The sequence below is a fragment of the Taudactylus pleione genome, unplaced genomic scaffold, assembly GCF_031769625.1.
Source record: "Taudactylus pleione unplaced genomic scaffold, aTauple2 ptg000085l, whole genome shotgun sequence".
Classification (NCBI taxonomy): domain Eukaryota; kingdom Metazoa; phylum Chordata; class Amphibia; order Anura; family Myobatrachidae; genus Taudactylus; species Taudactylus pleione.
The window spans coordinates 11,851,496-11,870,665 of NW_028284487.1; the positions used below are offsets into that span (position 1 = coordinate 11,851,496).

Here is a 19,170-nt window from a genome sequence, read left to right on the forward strand (position 1 = left end):
TAGCAGCCCTTGAAACTTGCTAGAGAACATCATAGACACATACAAAACAGAGAATTTTTAAATCCATGTTAGGAATAAACAAAATTGTCATCCTTTGGCTGATGCAGCATTTCTCTGTATGGCATACATAGAAAACTTTTTCTCAAATATAGCAATATGGCAAATCTAAGAAATGCTAAGGCTAATTAATCAATCAGGACATTTATTTGGTGATTGAATCTACTATGGGGGACTAAGTTTTAAGAAGAGAAGAAGAACAGACCTTTACTCTCATTAGTGCACACTGAAGAAGAAAATTCTTAAAACCAGAATATCTTAAAACCATAGCACAAGTGATGGATCACTGCATTCTTATTGCAACTTTTCCTATTTCCAAATGTTTGACAAACATCTCTCCAGTTGAAAACTGATTTGAAACAGCTTCAAAATTAGTTTGGAGTAAAAAAACCACTGAAGATGATGGGATTTATACAAAGTTTAAATATAGATAAGCTATCCTAAAATTCAACTTTAAGGAAATTGAACAAAGTTAGGTCCCACCAAGATTTGAAATCAGATTACTGGATTCAAAGTCCAAAGTGCTCACCATTACACCATGGAACCCATTATTAGAGAGTCTTCCTCTACTCAATATTGCTGATCTTTGAAATACTGAATGTTCTCCTGTTTTAGGTACATTTGGCATTTTTGTGTTTGCTGATGTTTTTATGTTTGGCCGGTTAGCTCAGTTGGTTAGAGCATGGTGCTAATAACGCCAAGGTCATGTGTTTGATCCCCATACGGGCCATGTGCTTTTTCTTGTTGTCCTACAAGAAATGCCAAGAAGGGATTTTATCCTGCGGCAAAGTGCATGAAGTGTGGGATGAATGCATTGGCTACAGTTAGCAGCCCTTGAAACTTGCTAGAGAACATCATAGACACATACAAAACAGAGAATTTTTAAATCCATGTTAGGAATAAACAAAAATGTCATCCTTTGGCTGATGCAGCATTTCTCTATATGGCATACATAGAAAACTTTTTCTCAAATATAGCAATATGGCAAATCTAAGAAATGCTAAGGCTAATTAATCAATCAGGACATTTATTTGGTGATTGAATCTACTATGGGGGACTAAGTTTTAAAAAGAGAAGAAGAACAGACCTTTACTCTCATTAGTGCACACTGAAGAAGAAAATTCTTAAAACCAGAATATCTTAAAACCATAGCACAAGTGATGGATCACTGCATTCTTATTGCAACTTTTCCTATTTCCAAATGTTTGACAAACATCTCTCCAGTTGAAAACTGATTTGAAACAGCTTCAAAATTAGTTTGGAGTAAAAAAACCACTGAAGATGATGGGATTTATACAAAGTTTAAATATAGATAAGCTATCCTAAAATTCAACTTTAAGGAAATTGAACAAAGTTAGGTCCCACCAAGATTTGAAATCAGATTTCTGGATTCAAAGTCCAAAGTGCTCACCATTACACCATGGAACCCATTATTAGAGAGTCTTCCTCTACTCAATATTGCTGATCTTTGAAATACTGAATGTTCTCCTGTTTTAGGTACATTTGACATTTTTGTGTTTGCTGATGTTTTTATGTTTGGCCGGTTAGCTCAGTTGGTTAGAGCGTTGTGCTAATAACGCCAAGGTCATGTGTTCGATCCCCATATGGGCCATGTGCTTTTTCTTGTTGTCCTACAAGAAATGCCAAGAAGGGATTTTATCCAGCGGCAAAGTGCATGAAGTGTGGGATGAATGCATTAGCTACAGTTAGCAGCCTTTGAAACTTGCTAGAGAACATCATAGACACATACAAAACAGAGAATTTTTAAATCAATGTTAGGAATAAACAAAAATGTCATCCTTTGGCTGATGCAGCATTTCTCTATATGGCATACATAGAAAACTTTTTCTCAAATATAGCAATATGGCAAATCTAAGAAATGCTAAGGCTAATTAATCAATCAGGACATTTATTTGGTGATTGAATCTACTATGGGGGACTAAGTTTTAAAAAGAGAAGAAGAACAGACCTTTACTCTCATTAGTGCACACTGAAGAAGAAAATTCTTAAAACCAGAATATCTTAAAACCATAGCACAAGTGATGGATCACTGCATTCTTATTGCAACTTTTCCTATTTCCAAATGTTTGACAAACATCTCTCCAGTTGAAAACTGATTTGAAACAGCTTCAAAATTAGTTTGGAGTAAAAAAACCACTGAAGATGATGGGATTTATACAAAGTATAAATATAGATAAGCTATCCTAAAATTCAACTTTAAGCAAATTGAACAAAGTTAGATCCCACAAAGATTTGAAATCAGATTACTGGATTCAAAGTCCAAAGTGCTCACCATTACACCATGGAACCCATTATTAGAGAGTCTTCCTCTACTCAATATTGCTGATCTTTGAAATACTGAATGTTCTCCTGTTTTAGGTACATTTGGCATTTTTGTGTTTGCGGATGTTTTTATGTTTGGCCGGTTAGCTCAGTTGGTTAGAGCGTTGTGCTAAAAACGCCAAGGTCATGTGTTTGATCCCCATACGGGCCATGTGCTTCTTCTTGTTGTCCTACAAGAAATGCCAAGAAGGGATTTTATCCAGCGGCAAAGTGCATGAAGTGTGGGATGAATGCATTGGCTACAGTTAGCAGCCCTTGAAACTTGCTAGAGAACATCATAGACACATACAAAACAGAGAATATTTAAATCCAAGTTAGGAATAAACAAAAATGTCATCCTTTGGCTGATGCAGCATTTCTCTATATGGCATACATAGAAAACTTTTTCTCAAATATAGCAATATGGCAAATCTAAGAAATGCTAAGGCTAATTAATCAATCAGGACATTTATTTGGTGATTGAATCTACTATGGGGGACTAAGTTTTAAGAAGAGAAGAAGAACAGACCTTTACTCTCATTAGTGCACACTGAAGAAGAAAATTCTTAAAACCAGAATATCTTAAAACCATAGCACAAGTGATGGATCACTGCATTCTTATTGCAACTTTTCCTATTTCCAAATGTTTGACAAACATCTCTCCAGTTGAAAACTGATTTGAAACAGCTTCAAAATTAGTTTGGAGTAAAAAAACCACTGAAGATGATGGGATTTATACAAAGTTTAAATATAGATAAGCTATCCTAAAATTCAACTTTAAGGAAATTGAACAAAGTTAGGTCCCACCAAGATTTGAAATCAGATTACTGGATTCAAAGTCCAAAGTGCTCACCATTACACCATGGAACCCATTATTAGAGAGTCTTCCTCTACTCAATATTGCTGATCTTTGAAATACTGAATGTTCTCCTGTTTTAGGTACATTTGGCATTTTTGTGTTTGCTGATGTTTTTATGTTTGGCTGGTTGGCTCAGTTGGTTAGAGCATGGTGCTAATAACGCCAAGGTCATGTGTTTGATCCCCATACGGGCCATGTGCTTCTTCTTGTTGTCCTACAAGAAATGCCAAGAAGGGATTTTATCCAGCGGCAAAGTGCATGAAGTGTGGGATGAATGCATTGGCTACAGTTAGCAGCCCTTGAAACTTGCTAGAGAACATCATAGACACATACAAAACAGAGAATTTTTAAATCCAAGTTAGGAATAAACAAAAATGTCATCCTTTGGCTGATGCAGCATTTCTCTATATGGCATACATAGAAAACTTTTTCTCAAATATAGCAATATGGCAAATCTAAGAAATGCTAAGGCTAATTAATCAATCAGGACATTTATTTGGTGATTGAATCTACTATGGGGGACTAAGTTTTAAGAAGAGAAGAAGAACAGACCTTTACTCTCATTAGTGCACACTGAAGAAGAAAATTCTTAAAACCAGAATATCTTAAAACCATAGCACAAGTGATGGATCACTGCATTCTTATTGCAACTTTTCCTATTTCCAAATGTTTGACAAACATCTCTCCAGTTGAAAACTGATTTGAAACAGCTTCAAAATTAGTTTGGAGTAAAAAAACCACTGAAGATGATGGGATTTATACAAAGTTTAAATATAGATAAGCTATCCTAAAATTCAACTTTAAGGAAATTGAACAAAGTTAGGTCCCACCAAGATTTGAAATCAGATTACTGGATTCAAAGTCCAAAGTGCTCACCATTACACCATGGAACCCATTATTAGAGAGTCTTCCTCTACTCAATATTGCTGATCTTTGAAATACTGAATGTTCTCCTGTTTTAGGTACATTTGGCATTTTTGTGTTTGCTGATGTTTTTATGTTTGGCCGGTTAGCTCAGTTGGTTAGAGCATGGTGCTAATAACACCAAGGTCATGTGTTTGATCCCCATACGGGCCATGTGCTTTTTCTTGTTGTCCTACAAGAAATGCCAAGAAGGGATTTTATCCTGCGGCAAAGTGCATGAAGTGTGGGATGAATGCATTGGCTACAGTTAGCAGCCCTTGAAACTTGCTAGAGAACATCATAGACACATACAAAACAGAGAATTTTTAAATCCATGTTAGGAATAAACAAAAATGTCATCCTTTGGCTGATGCAGCATTTCTCTATATGGCATACATAGAAAACTTTTTCTCAAATATAGCAATATGGCAAATCTAAGAAATGCTAAGGCTAATTAATCAATCAGGACATTTATTTGGTGATTGAATCTACTATGGGGGACTAAGTTTTAAAAAGAGAAGAAGAACAGACCTTTACTCTCATTAGTGCACACTGAAGAAGAAAATTCTTAAAACCAGAATATCTTAAAACCATAGCACAAGTGATGGATCACTGCATTCTTATTGCAACTTTTCCTATTTCCAAATGTTTGACAAACATCTCTCCAGTTGAAAACTGATTTGAAACAGCTTCAAAATTAGTTTGGAGTAAAAAAAACACTGAAGATGATGGGATTTATACAAAGTTTAAATATAGATAAGCTATCCTAAAATTCAACTTTAAGGAAATTGAACAAAGTTAGGTCCCACCAAGATTTGAAATCAGATTTCTGGATTCAAAGTCCAAAGTGCTCACCATTACACCATGGAACCCATTATTAGAGAGTCTTCCTCTACTCAATATTGCTGATCTTTGAAATACTGAATGTTCTCCTGTTTTAGGTACATTTGGCATTTTTGTGTTTGCTGATGTTTTTATGTTTGGCCGGTTAGCTCAGTTGGTTAGAGCATTGTGCTAATAACGCCAAGGTCATGTGTTCGATCCCCATACGGGCCATGTGCTTTTTCTTGTTGTCCTACAAGAAATGCCAAGAAGGGATTTTATCCAGCGGCAAAGTGCATGAAGTGTGGGATGAATGCATTGGCTACAGTTAGCAGCCCTTGAAACTTGCTAGAGAACATCATAGACACATACAAAACAGAGAATTTTTAAATCCATGTTAGGAATAAACAAAATTGTCATCCTTTGGCTGATGCAGCATTTCTCTGTATGGCATACATAGAAAACTTTTTCTCAAATATAGCAATATGGCAAATCTAAGAAATGCTAAGGCTAATTAATCAATCAGGACATTTATTTGGTGATTGAATCTACTATGGGGGACTAAGTTTTAAGAAGAGAAGAAGAACAGACCTTTACTCTCATTAGTGCACACTGAAGAAGAAAATTCTTAAAACCAGAATATCTTAAAACCATAGCACAAGTGATGGATCACTGCATTCTTATTGCAACTTTTCCTATTTCCAAATGTTTGACAAACATCTCTCCAGTTGAAAACTGATTTGAAACAGCTTCAAAATTAATTTGGAGTAAAAAAACCACTGAAGATGATGGGATTTATACAAAGTATAAATATAGATAAGCTATCCTAAAATTCAACTTTAAGCAAATTGAACAAAGTTAGGTCCCACCAAGATTTGAAATCAGATTACTGGATTCAAAGTCCAAAGTGCTCACCATTACACCATGGAACCCATTATTAGAGAGTCTTCCTCTACTCAATATTGCTGATCTTTGAAATACTGAATGCACTCCTGTTTTAGGTACATTTGGCATTTTTGTGTTTGCTGATGCTTTTATGTTTGGCCGGTTAGCTCAGTTGGTTAGAGTGTTGTGCTAATAACACCAAGGTCATGTGTTCGATCCCCATACGGGCCATGTGCTTTTTCTTGTTGTCCTACAAGAAATGCCAAGAAGGGATTTTATCCAGCGGCAAAGTGCATGAAGTGTGGGATGAATGCATTGGCTACAGTTAGCAGCCCTTGAAACTTGCAAGAGAACATCATAGACACATACAAAACAGAGAATTTTTAAATCCATGTTAGGAATAAACAAAAATGTCATCCTTTGGCTGATGCAGCATTTCTCTATATGGCATACATAGAAAACTTTTTCTCAAATATAGCAATATGGCAAATCTAAGAAATGCTGTGGCAAATTAATCAATCAGGACATTTATTTGGTGATTGAATCTACTATGGGGGACTAAGTTTTAAGACGAGAAGAAGAACAGACCTTTACTCTCATTAGTGCACACTGAAGAAGAAAATTCTTAAAACCAGAATATCTTAAAACCATAGCACAAGTGATGGATCACTGCATTCTTATTGCAACTTTTCCTATTTCCAAATGTTTGACAAACATCTCTCCAGTTGAAAACTGATTTGAAACAGCTTCAAAATTAGTTTGGAGTAAAAAAACCACTGAAGATGATGGGATTTATACAAAGTTTAAATATAGATAAGCTATCCTAAAATTCAACTTTAAGGAAATTGAACAAAGTTAGGTCCCACCAAGATTTGAAATCAGATTACTGGATTCAAAGTCCAAAGTGCTCACCATTACACCATGGAACCCATTATTAGAGAGTCTTCCTCTACTCAATATTGCTGATCTTTGAAATACTGAATGCTCTCCTGTTTTAGGTACATTTGGCATTTTTGTGTTTGCTGATGCTTTTATGTTTGGCCGGCTTGCTCAGTTGGTTAGAGCTTGGTGCTAATAACACCAAGGTCATGGGTTTGATCCCCATATGGGCCATGTGCTTTTTCTTGTTGGCAAGAAATGCCAAGAAGGGATTTTATCCAGCGGCAAAGTGCATGAAGTGTGGGATGAATGCATTGGCTACAGTTAGCAGCCCTTGAAACTTGCAAGAGAACATCATAGACACATACAAAACAGAGAATTTTTAAATCCATGTTAGGAATAAACAAAAATGTCATCCTTTGGCTGATGCAGCATTTCTCTATATGGCATACATAGAAAACTTTTTCTCAAATATAGCAATATGGCAAATCTAAGAAATGCTGTGGCAAATTAATCAATCAGGACATTTATTTGGTGATTGAATCTACTATGGGGGACTAAGTTTTAAGACGAGAAGAAGAACAGACCTTTACTCTCATTAGTGCACACTGAAGAAGAAAATTCTTAAAACCAGAATATCTTAAAACCATAGCACAAGTGATGGATCACTGCATTCTTATTGCAACTTTTCCTATTTCCAAATGTTTGACAAACATCTCTCCAGTTGAAAACTGATTTGAAACAGCTTCAAAATTAGTTTGGAGTAAAAAAACCACTGAAGATGATGGGATTTATACAAAGTTTAAATATAGATAAGCTATCCTAAAATTCAACTTTAAGGAAATTGAACAAAGTTAGGTCCCACCAAGATTTGAAATCAGATTACTGGATTCAAAGTCCAAAGTGCTCACCATTACACCATGGAACCCATTATTAGAGAGTCTTCCTCTACTCAATATTGCTGATCTTTGAAATACTGAATGCTCTCCTGTTTTAGGTACATTTGGCATTTTTGTGTTTGCTGATGCTTTTATGTTTGGCCGGTTTGCTCAGTTGGTTAGAGCATGGTGCTAATAACACCAAGGTCATGTGTTTGATCCCCATACGGGCCATGTGCTTTTTCTTGTTGTCCTACAAGAAATGCCAAGAAGGGATTTTATCCTGCGGCAAAGTGCATGAAGTGTGGGATGAATGCATTGGCTACAGTTAGCAGCCCTTGAAACTTGCTAGAGAACATCATAGACACATACAAAACAGAGAATTTTTAAATCCATGTTAGGAATAAACAAAAATGTCATCCTTTGGCTGATGCAGCATTTCTCTATATGGCATACATAGAAAACTTTTTCTCAAATATAGCAATATGGCAAATCTAAGAAATGCTAAGGCTAATTAATCAATCAGGACATTTATTTGGTGATTGAATCTACTATGGGGGACTAAGTTTTAAAAAGAGAAGAAGAACAGACCTTTACTCTCATTAGTGCACACTGAAGAAGAAAATTCTTAAAACCAGAATATCTTAAAACCATAGCACAAGTGATGGATCACTGCATTCTTATTGCAACTTTTCCTATTTCCAAATGTTTGACAAACATCTCTCCAGTTGAAAACTGATTTGAAACAGCTTCAAAATTAGTTTGGAGTAAAAAAAACACTGAAGATGATGGGATTTATACAAAGTTTAAATATAGATAAGCTATCCTAAAATTCAACTTTAAGGAAATTGAACAAAGTTAGGTCCCACCAAGATTTGAAATCAGATTTCTGGATTCAAAGTCCAAAGTGCTCACCATTACACCATGGAACCCATTATTAGAGAGTCTTCCTCTACTCAATATTGCTGATCTTTGAAATACTGAATGTTCTCCTGTTTTAGGTACATTTGGCATTTTTGTGTTTGCTGATGTTTTTATGTTTGGCCGGTTAGCTCAGTTGGTTAGAGCATTGTGCTAATAACGCCAAGGTCATGTGTTCGATCCCCATACGGGCCATGTGCTTTTTCTTGTTGTCCTACAAGAAATGCCAAGAAGGGATTTTATCCAGCGGCAAAGTGCATGAAGTGTGGGATGAATGCATTGGCTACAGTTAGCAGCCCTTGAAACTTGCTAGAGAACATCATAGACACATACAAAACAGAGAATTTTTAAATCCATGTTAGGAATAAACAAAATTGTCATCCTTTGGCTGATGCAGCATTTCTCTGTATGGCATACATAGAAAACTTTTTCTCAAATATAGCAATATGGCAAATCTAAGAAATGCTAAGGCTAATTAATCAATCAGGACATTTATTTGGTGATTGAATCTACTATGGGGGACTAAGTTTTAAGAAGAGAAGAAGAACAGACCTTTACTCTCATTAGTGCACACTGAAGAAGAAAATTCTTAAAACCAGAATATCTTAAAACCATAGCACAAGTGATGGATCACTGCATTCTTATTGCAACTTTTCCTATTTCCAAATGTTTGACAAACATCTCTCCAGTTGAAAACTGATTTGAAACAGCTTCAAAATTAATTTGGAGTAAAAAAACCACTGAAGATGATGGGATTTATACAAAGTATAAATATAGATAAGCTATCCTAAAATTCAACTTTAAGCAAATTGAACAAAGTTAGGTCCCACCAAGATTTGAAATCAGATTACTGGATTCAAAGTCCAAAGTGCTCACCATTACACCATGGAACCCATTATTAGAGAGTCTTCCTCTACTCAATATTGCTGATCTTTGAAATACTGAATGCACTCCTGTTTTAGGTACATTTGGCATTTTTGTGTTTGCTGATGCTTTTATGTTTGGCCGGTTAGCTCAGTTGGTTAGAGTGTTGTGCTAATAACACCAAGGTCATGTGTTCGATCCCCATACGGGCCATGTGCTTTTTCTTGTTGTCCTACAAGAAATGCCAAGAAGGGATTTTATCCAGCGGCAAAGTGCATGAAGTGTGGGATGAATGCATTGGCTACAGTTAGCAGCCCTTGAAACTTGCAAGAGAACATCATAGACACATACAAAACAGAGAATTTTTAAATCCATGTTAGGAATAAACAAAAATGTCATCCTTTGGCTGATGCAGCATTTCTCTATATGGCATACATAGAAAACTTTTTCTCAAATATAGCAATATGGCAAATCTAAGAAATGCTGTGGCAAATTAATCAATCAGGACATTTATTTGGTGATTGAATCTACTATGGGGGACTAAGTTTTAAGACGAGAAGAAGAACAGACCTTTACTCTCATTAGTGCACACTGAAGAAGAAAATTCTTAAAACCAGAATATCTTAAAACCATAGCACAAGTGATGGATCACTGCATTCTTATTGCAACTTTTCCTATTTCCAAATGTTTGACAAACATCTCTCCAGTTGAAAACTGATTTGAAACAGCTTCAAAATTAGTTTGGAGTAAAAAAACCACTGAAGATGATGGGATTTATACAAAGTTTAAATATAGATAAGCTATCCTAAAATTCAACTTTAAGGAAATTGAACAAAGTTAGGTCCCACCAAGATTTGAAATCAGATTACTGGATTCAAAGTCCAAAGTGCTCACCATTACACCATGGAACCCATTATTAGATAGTCTTCCTCTACTCAATATTGCTGATCTTTGAAATACTGAATGCTCTCCTGTTTTAGGTACATTTGGCATTTTTGTGTTTGCTGATGCTTTTATGTTTGGCCGGCTTGCTCAGTTGGTTAGAGCTTGGTGCTAATAACACCAAGGTCATGGGTTTGATCCCCATATGGGCCATGTGCTTTTTCTTGTTGGCAAGAAATGCCAAGAAGGGATTTTATCCAGCGGCAAAGTGCATGAAGTGTGGGATGAATGCATTGGCTACAGTTAGCAGCCCTTGAAACTTGCAAGAGAACATCATAGACACATACAAAACAGAGAATTTTTAAATCCATGTTAGGAATAAACAAAAATGTCATCCTTTGGCTGATGCAGCATTTCTCTATATGGCATACATAGAAAACTTTTTCTCAAATATAGCAATATGGCAAATCTAAGAAATGCTGTGGCAAATTAATCAATCAGGACATTTATTTGGTGATTGAATCTACTATGGGGGACTACGTTTTAAGACGAGAAGAAGAACAGACCTTTACTCTCATTAGTGCACACTGAAGAAGAAAATTCTTAAAACCAGAATATCTTAAAACCATAGCACAAGTGATGGATCACTGCATTCTTATTGCAACTTTTCCTATTTCCAAATGTTTGACAAACATCTCTCCAGTTGAAAACTGATTTGAAACAGCTTCAAAATTAGTTTGGAGTAAAAAAACCACTGAAGATGATGGGATTTATACAAAGTTTAAATATAGATAAGCTATCCTAAAATTCAACTTTAAGGAAATTGAACAAAGTTAGGTCCCACCAAGATTTGAAATCAGATTACTGGATTCAAAGTCCAAAGTGCTCACCATTACACCATGGAACCCATTATTAGAGAGTCTTCCTCTACTCAATATTGCTGATCTTTGAAATACTGAATGCTCTCCTGTTTTAGGTACATTTGGCATTTTTGTGTTTGCTGATGCTTTTATGTTTGGCCGGTTTGCTCAGTTGGTTAGAGCGTGGTGCTAATAACACCAAGGTCATGGGTTTGATCCCCATATGGGCCATGTGCTTTTTCTTGTTGGCAAGAAATGCCAAGAAGGGATTTTATCCAGCGGCAAAGTGCATGAAGTGTGGGATGAATGCATTGGCTACAGTTAGCAGCCCTTGAAACTTGCAAGAGAACATCATAGACACATACAAAACAGAGAATTTTTAAATCCATGTTAGGAATAAACAAAAATGTCATCCTTTGGCTGATGCAGCATTTCTCTATATGGCATACATAGAAAACTTTTTCTCAAATATAGCAATATGGCAAATCTAAGAAATGCTGTGGCAAATTAATCAATCAGGACATTTATTTGGTGATTGAATCTACTATGGGGGACTAAGTTTTAAGACGAGAAGAAGAACAGACCTTTACTCTCATTAGTGCACACTGAAGAAGAAAATTCTTAAAACCAGAATATCTTAAAACCATAGCACAAGTGATGGATCACTGCATTCTTATTGCAACTTTTCCTATTTCCAAATGTTTGACAAACATCTCTCCAGTTGAAAACTGATTTGAAACAGCTTCAAAATTAGTTTGGAGTAAAAAAACCACTGAAGATGATGGGATTTATACAAAGTTTAAATATAGATAAGCTATCCTAAAATTCAACTTTAAGGAAATTGAACAAAGTTAGGTCCCACCAAGATTTGAAATCAGATTACTGGATTCAAAGTCCAAAGTGCTCACCATTACACCATGGAACCCATTATTAGAGAGTCTTCCTCTACTCAATATTGCTGATCTTTGAAATACTGAATGCTCTCCTGTTTTAGGTACATTTGGCATTTTTGTGTTTGCTGATGCTTTTATGTTTGGCCGGTTTGCTCAGTTGGTTAGAGCGTGGTGCTAATAACACCAAGGTCATGGGTTTGATCCCCATATGGGCCATGTGCTTTTTCTTGTTGGCAAGAAATGCCAAGAAGGGATTTTATCCAGCGGCAAAGTGCATGAAGTGTGGGATGAATGCATTGGCTACAGTTAGCAGCCCTTGAAACTTGCAAGAGAACATCATAGACACATACAAAACAGAGAATTTTTAAATCCATGTTAGGAATAAACAAAAATGTCATCCTTTGGCTGATGCAGCATTTCTCTATATGGCATACATAGAAAACTTTTTCTCAAATATAGCAATATGGCAAATCTAAGAAATGCTGTGGCAAATTAATCAATCAGGACATTTATTTGGTGATTGAATCTACTATGGGGGACTAAGTTTTAAGACGAGAAGAAGAACAGACCTTTACTCTCATTAGTGCACACTGAAGAAGAAAATTCTTAAAACCAGAATATCTTAAAACCATAGCACAAGTGATGGATCACTGCATTCTTATTGCAACTTTTCCTAATTCCAAATGTTTGACAAACATCTCTCCAGTTGAAAACTGATTTGAAACAGCTTCAAAATTAGTTTGCAGTAAAAAAACCACTGAAGATGATGGGATTTATACAAAGTTTAAATATAGATTAGCTATCCTAAAATTCAACTTTAAGGAAATTGAACAAAGTTAGGTACCACCAAGATTTGAAATCAGATTACAGGATTCAAAGTCCAAAGTGCTCACCATTACACCATGGAACCCATTATTAGAGAGTCTTCCTCTACTCAATATTGAAATACTGAATGTTCTCCTGTTTTAGGTACATTTGGCATTTTTGTGTTTGCTGTTGCTTTTATGTTTGGCCGGTTAGCTCAGTTGGTTAGAGCGTGGTGCTAATAACGCCAAGGTCATGTGTTCGATCCCCATACGGGCCATGTGCTTTTTCTTGTTGTCCTACAAGAAATGCCAAGAAGGGATTTTATCCAGCGGCAAAGTGCATGAAGTGTGGGATGAATGCATTGGCTACAGTTAGCAGCCCTTGAAACTTGCTAGAGAACATCATAGACACATACAAAACAGAGAATTTTTAAATCCATGTTAGGAATAAACAAAAATGTCATCCTTTGGCTGATGCAGCATTTCTCTATATGGCATACATAGAAAACTTTTTCTCAAATATAGCAATATGGCAAATCTAAGAAATGCTAAGGCTAATTAATCAATCAGGACATTTATTTGGTGATTGAATCTACTATGGGGGACTAAGTTTTAAGAAGAGAAGAAGAACAGACCTTTACTCTCATTAGTGCACACTGAAGAAGAAAATTCTTAAAACCAGAATATCTTAAAACCATAGCACAAGTGATGGATCACTGCATTCTTATTGCAACTTTTCCTATTTCCAAATGTTTGACAAACATCTCTCCAGTTGAAAACTGATTTGAAACAGCTTCAAAATTAGTTTGGAGTAAAAAAACCACTGAAGATGATGGGATTTATACAAAGTTTAAATATAGATAAGCTATCCTAAAATTCAACTTTAAGGAAATTGAACAAAGTTAGGTCCCACCAAGATTTGAAATCAGATTACTGGATTCAAGTCCAAAGTGCTCACCATTACACCATGGAACCCATTATTAGAGAGTCTTCCTCTACTCAATATTGCTGATCTTTGAAATACTGAATGTTCTCCTGTTTTAGGTACATTTGGCATTTTTGTGTTTGCTGATGCTTTTATGTTTGGCCGGTTAGCTCAGTTGGTTAGAGTGTTGTGCTAATAACACCAAGGTCATGTGTTCGATCCCCATACGGGCCATGTGCTTTTTCTTGTTGTCCTACAAGAAATGCCAAGAAGGGATTTTATCCAGCGGCAAAGTGCATGAAGTGTGGGATGAATGCATTGGCTACAGTTAGCAGCACTTGAAACTTGCTAGAGAACATCATAGACACATACATAACAGAGAATTTTTAAATCCATGTTAGGAATAAACAAAAATGTCATCCTTTGGCTGATGCAGCATTTCTCTATATGGCATACATAGAAAACTTTTTCTCAAATATAGCAATATGGCAAATCTAAGAAATGCTATGGCAAATTAATCAATCAGGACATTTATTTGGTGATTGAATCTACTATGGGGGACTAAGTTTTAAGAAGAGAAGAAGAACAGACCTTTACTCTCATTAGTGCACACTGAAGAAGAAAATTCTTAAAACCAGAATATCTTAAAACCATAGCACAAGTGATGGATCACTGCATTCTTATTGCAACTTTTCCTATTTCCAAATGTTTGACAAACATCTCTCCAGTTGAAAACTGATTTGAAACAGCTTAAAAATTAGTTTGGAGTAAAAAAACCACTGAAGATGATGGGATTTATACAAAGTTTAAATATAGATAAGCTATCCTAAAATTCAACTTTAAGGAAATTGAACAAAGTTAGGTCTCACCAAGATTTGAAATCAGAATACTGGATTCAAAGTCCAAAGTGCTCACCATTACACCATGGAACCCATTATTAGAGAGTCTTCCTCTACTCAATATTGCTGATCTTTGAAATACTGAATGTTCTCCTGTTTTAGGTACATTTGGCATTTTTGTGTTTGCTGATGCTTTTATGTTTGGCCGGTTAGCTCAGTTGGTTAGAGCGTGGTGCTAATAATGCCAAGGTCATGTGTTTTTTCTTGTTGTCCTACAAGAAATGCCAAGAAGGGATTTTATCCAGCGGCAAAGTGCATGAAGTGTGGGATGAATGCATTGGCTACAGTTAGCAGCCCTTGAAACTTGCAAGAGAACATCATAGACACATACAAAACAGAGAATTTTTAAATCCATGTTAGGAATAAACAAAAATGTCATCCTTTGGCTGATGCAGCATTTCTCTATATGGCATACATAGAAAACTTTTTCTCAAATATAGCAATATGGCAAATCTAAGAAATGCTGTGGCAAATTAATCAATCAGGACATTTATTTGGTGATTGAATCTACTATGGGGGACTAAGTTTTAAGACGAGAAGAAGAACAGACCTTTACTCTCATTAGTGCACACTGAAGAAGAAAATTCTTAAAACCAGAATATCTTAAAACCATAGCACAAGTGATGGATCACTGCATTCTTATTGCAACTTTTCCTATTTCCAAATGTTTGACAAACATCTCTCCAGTTGAAAACTGATTTGAAACAGCTTCAAAATTAGTTTGGAGTAAAAAAACCACTGAAGATGATGGGATTTATACAAAGTTTAAATATAGATAAGCTATCCTAAAATTCAACTTTAAGGAAATTGAACAAAGTTAGGTCCCACCAAGATTTGAAATCAGATTACTGGATTCAAAGTCCAAAGTGCTCACCATTACACCATGGAACCCATTATTAGAGAGTCTTCCTCTACTCAATATTGCTGATCTTTGAAATACTGAATGCTCTCCTGTTTTAGGTACATTTGGCATTTTTGTGTTTGCTGATGCTTTTATGTTTGGCCGGTTTGCTCAGTTGGTTAGAGCTTGGTGCTAATAACACCAATGTCATGGGTTTGATCCCCATATGGGCCATGTGCTTTTTCTTGTTGGCAAGAAATGCCAAGAAGGGATTTTATCCAGCGGCAAAGTGCATGAAGTGTGGGATGAATGCATTGGCTACAGTTAGCAGCCCTTGAAACTTGCAAGAGAACATCATAGACACATACAAAACAGAGAATTTTTAAATCCATGTTAGGAATAAACAAAAATGTCATCCTTTGGCTGATGCAGCATTTCTCTATATGGCATACATAGAAAACTTTTTCTCAAATATAGCAATATGGCAAATCTAAGAAATGCTGTGGCAAATTAATCAATCAGGACATTTATTTGGTGATTGAATCTACTATGGGGGACTAAGTTTTAAGACGAGAAGAAGAACAGACCTTTACTCTCATTAGTGCACACTGAAGAAGAAAATTCTTAAAACCAGAATATCTTAAAACCATAGCACAAGTGATGGATCACTGCATTCTTATTGCAACTTTTCCTATTTCCAAATGTTTGACAAACATCTCTCCAGTTGAAAACTGATTTGAAACAGCTTCAAAATTAGTTTGGAGTAAAAAAACCACTGAAGATGATGGGATTTATACAAAGTTTAAATATAGATAAGCTATCCTAAAATTCAACTTTAAGGAAATTGAACAAAGTTAGGTCCCACCAAGATTTGAAATCAGATTACTGGATTCAAAGTCCAAAGTGCTCACCATTACACCATGGAACCCATTATTAGAGAGTCTTCCTCTACTCAATATTGCTGATCTTTGAAATACTGAATGCTCTCCTGTTTTAGGTACATTTGGCATTTTTGTGTTTGCTGATGCTTTTATGTTTGGCCGGCTTGCTCAGTTGGTTAGAGCTTGGTGCTAATAACACCAAGGTCATGGGTTTGATCCCCATATGGGCCATGTGCTTTTTCTTGTTGGCAAGAAATGCCAAGAAGGGATTTTATCCAGCGGCAAAGTGCATGAAGTGTGGGATGAATGCATTGGCTACAGTTAGCAGCCCTTGAAACTTGCAAGAGAACATCATAGACACATACAAAACAGAGAATTTTTAAATCCATGTTAGGAATAAACAAAAATGTCATCCTTTGGCTGATGCAGCATTTCTCTATATGGCATACATAGAAAACTTTTTCTCAAATATAGCAATATGGCAAATCTAAGAAATGCTGTGGCAAATTAATCAATCAGGACATTTATTTGGTGATTGAATCTACTATGGGGGACTAAGTTTTAAGACGAGAAGAAGAACAGACCTTTACTCTCATTAGTGCACACTGAAGAAGAAAATTCTTAAAACCAGAATATCTTAAAACCATAGCACAAGTGATGGATCACTGCATTCTTATTGCAACTTTTCCTATTTCCAAATGTTTGACAAACATCTCTCCAGTTGAAAACTGATTTGAAACAGCTTCAAAATTAGTTTGGAGTAAAAAAACCACTGAAGATGATGGGATTTATACAAAGTTTAAATATAGATAAGCTATCCTAAAATTCAACTTTAAGGAAATTGAACAAAGTTAGGTCCCACCAAGATTTGAAATCAGATTACTGGATTCAAAGTCCAAAGTGCTCACCATTACACCATGGAACCCATTATTAGAGAGTCTTCCTCTACTCAATATTGCTGATCTTTGAAATACTGAATGCTCTCCTGTTTTAGGTACATTTGGCATTTTTGTGTTTGCTGATGCTTTTATGTTTGGCTGGTTTGCTCAGTTGGTTAGAGCTTGGTGCTAATAACACCAATGTCATGGGTTTGATCCCCATATGGGCCATGTGCTTTTTCTTGTTGGCAAGAAATGCCAAGAAGGGATTTTATCCAGCGGCAAAGTGCATGAAGTGTGGGATGAATGCATTGGCTACAGTTAGCAGCCCTTGAAACTTGCAAGAGAACATCATAGACACATACAAAACAGAGAATTTTTAAATCCATGTTAGGAATAAACAAAAATGTCATCCTTTGGCTGATGCAGCATTTCTCTATATGGCATACATAGAAAACTTTTTCTCAAATATAGCAATATGGCAAATCTAAGAAATGCTGTGGCAAATTAATCAATCAGGACATTTATTTGGTGATTGAATCTACTATGGGGGACTAAGTTTTAAGACGAGAAGAAGAACAGACCTTTACTCTCATTAGTGCACACTGAAGAAGAAAATTCTTAAAACCAGAATATCTTAAAACCATAGCACAAGTGATGGATCACTGCATTCTTATTGCAACTTTTCCTATTTCCAAATGTTTGACAAACATCTCTCCAGTTGAAAACTGATTTGAAACAGCTTCAAAATTAGTTTGGAGTAAAAAAACCACTGAAGATGATGGGATTTATACAAAGTTTAAATATAGATAAGCTATCCTAAAATTCAACTTTAAGGAAATTGAACAAAGTTAGGTCCCACCAAGATTTGAAATCAGATTACTGGATTCAAAGTCCAAAGTGCTCACCATTACACCATGGAACCCATTATTAGAGAGTCTTCCTCTACTCAATATTGCTGATCTTTGAAATACTGAATGCTCTCCTGTTTTAGGTACATTTGGCATTTTTGTGTTTGCTGATGCTTTTATGTTTGGCCGGCTTGCTCAGTTGGTTAGAGCTTGGTGCTAATAACACCAAGGTCATGGGTTTGATCCCCATATGGGCCATGTGCTTTTTCTTGTTGGCAAGAAATGCCAAGAAGGGATTTTATCCAGCGGCAAAGTGCATGAAGTGTGGGATGAATGCATTGGCTACAGTTAGCAGCCCTTGAAACTTGCAAGAGAACATCATAGACACATACAAAACAGAGAATTTTTAAATCCATGTTAGGAATAAACAAAAATGTCATCCTTTGGCTGATGCAGCATTTCTCTATATGGCATACATAGAAAACTTTTTCTCAAATATAGCAATATGGCAAATCTAAGAAATGCTGTGGCAAATTAATCAATCAGGACATTTATTTGGTGATTGAATCTACTATGGGGGACTAAGTTTTAAGACGAGAAGAAGAACAGACCTTTACTCTCATTAGTGCACACTGAAGAAGAAAATTCTTAAAACCAGAATATCTTAAAACCATAGCACAAGTGATGGATCACTGCATTCTTATTGCAACTTTTCCTATTTCCAAATGTTTGACAAACATCTCTCCAGTTGAAAACTGATTTGAAACAGCTTCAAAATTAGTTTGGAGTAAAAAAACCACTGAAGATGATGGGATTTATACAAAGTTTAAATATAGATAAGCTATCCTAAAATTCAACTTTAAGGAAATTGAACAAAGTTAGGTCCCACCAAGATTTGAAATCAGATTACTGGATTCAAAGTCCAAAGTGCTCACCATTACACCATGGAACCCATTATTAGAGAGTCTTCCTCTACTCAATATTGCTGATCTTTGAAATACTGAATGCTCTCCTGTTTTAGGTACATTTGGCATTTTTGTGTTTGCTGATGCTTTTATGTTTGG

General features: G+C 35.8%; 2 non-coding genes across 2 annotated transcripts; both read left to right on the plus strand.

The window, feature by feature from the left end:
- Positions 1-2,477: 2,477 nt before the first annotated feature.
- On the plus strand, positions 2,478-2,551 carry TRNAF-AAA (transfer RNA phenylalanine (anticodon AAA)). Its single transcript has one exon. It is a non-coding gene; the product is annotated as a tRNA-Phe (tRNA).
- A 10,484-nt stretch (positions 2,552-13,035) lies between these two features.
- TRNAI-AAU (transfer RNA isoleucine (anticodon AAU)) lies at positions 13,036-13,109 on the plus strand. Its single transcript has one exon. It is a non-coding gene; the product is annotated as a tRNA-Ile (tRNA).
- Positions 13,110-19,170: the final 6,061 nt, after the last annotated feature.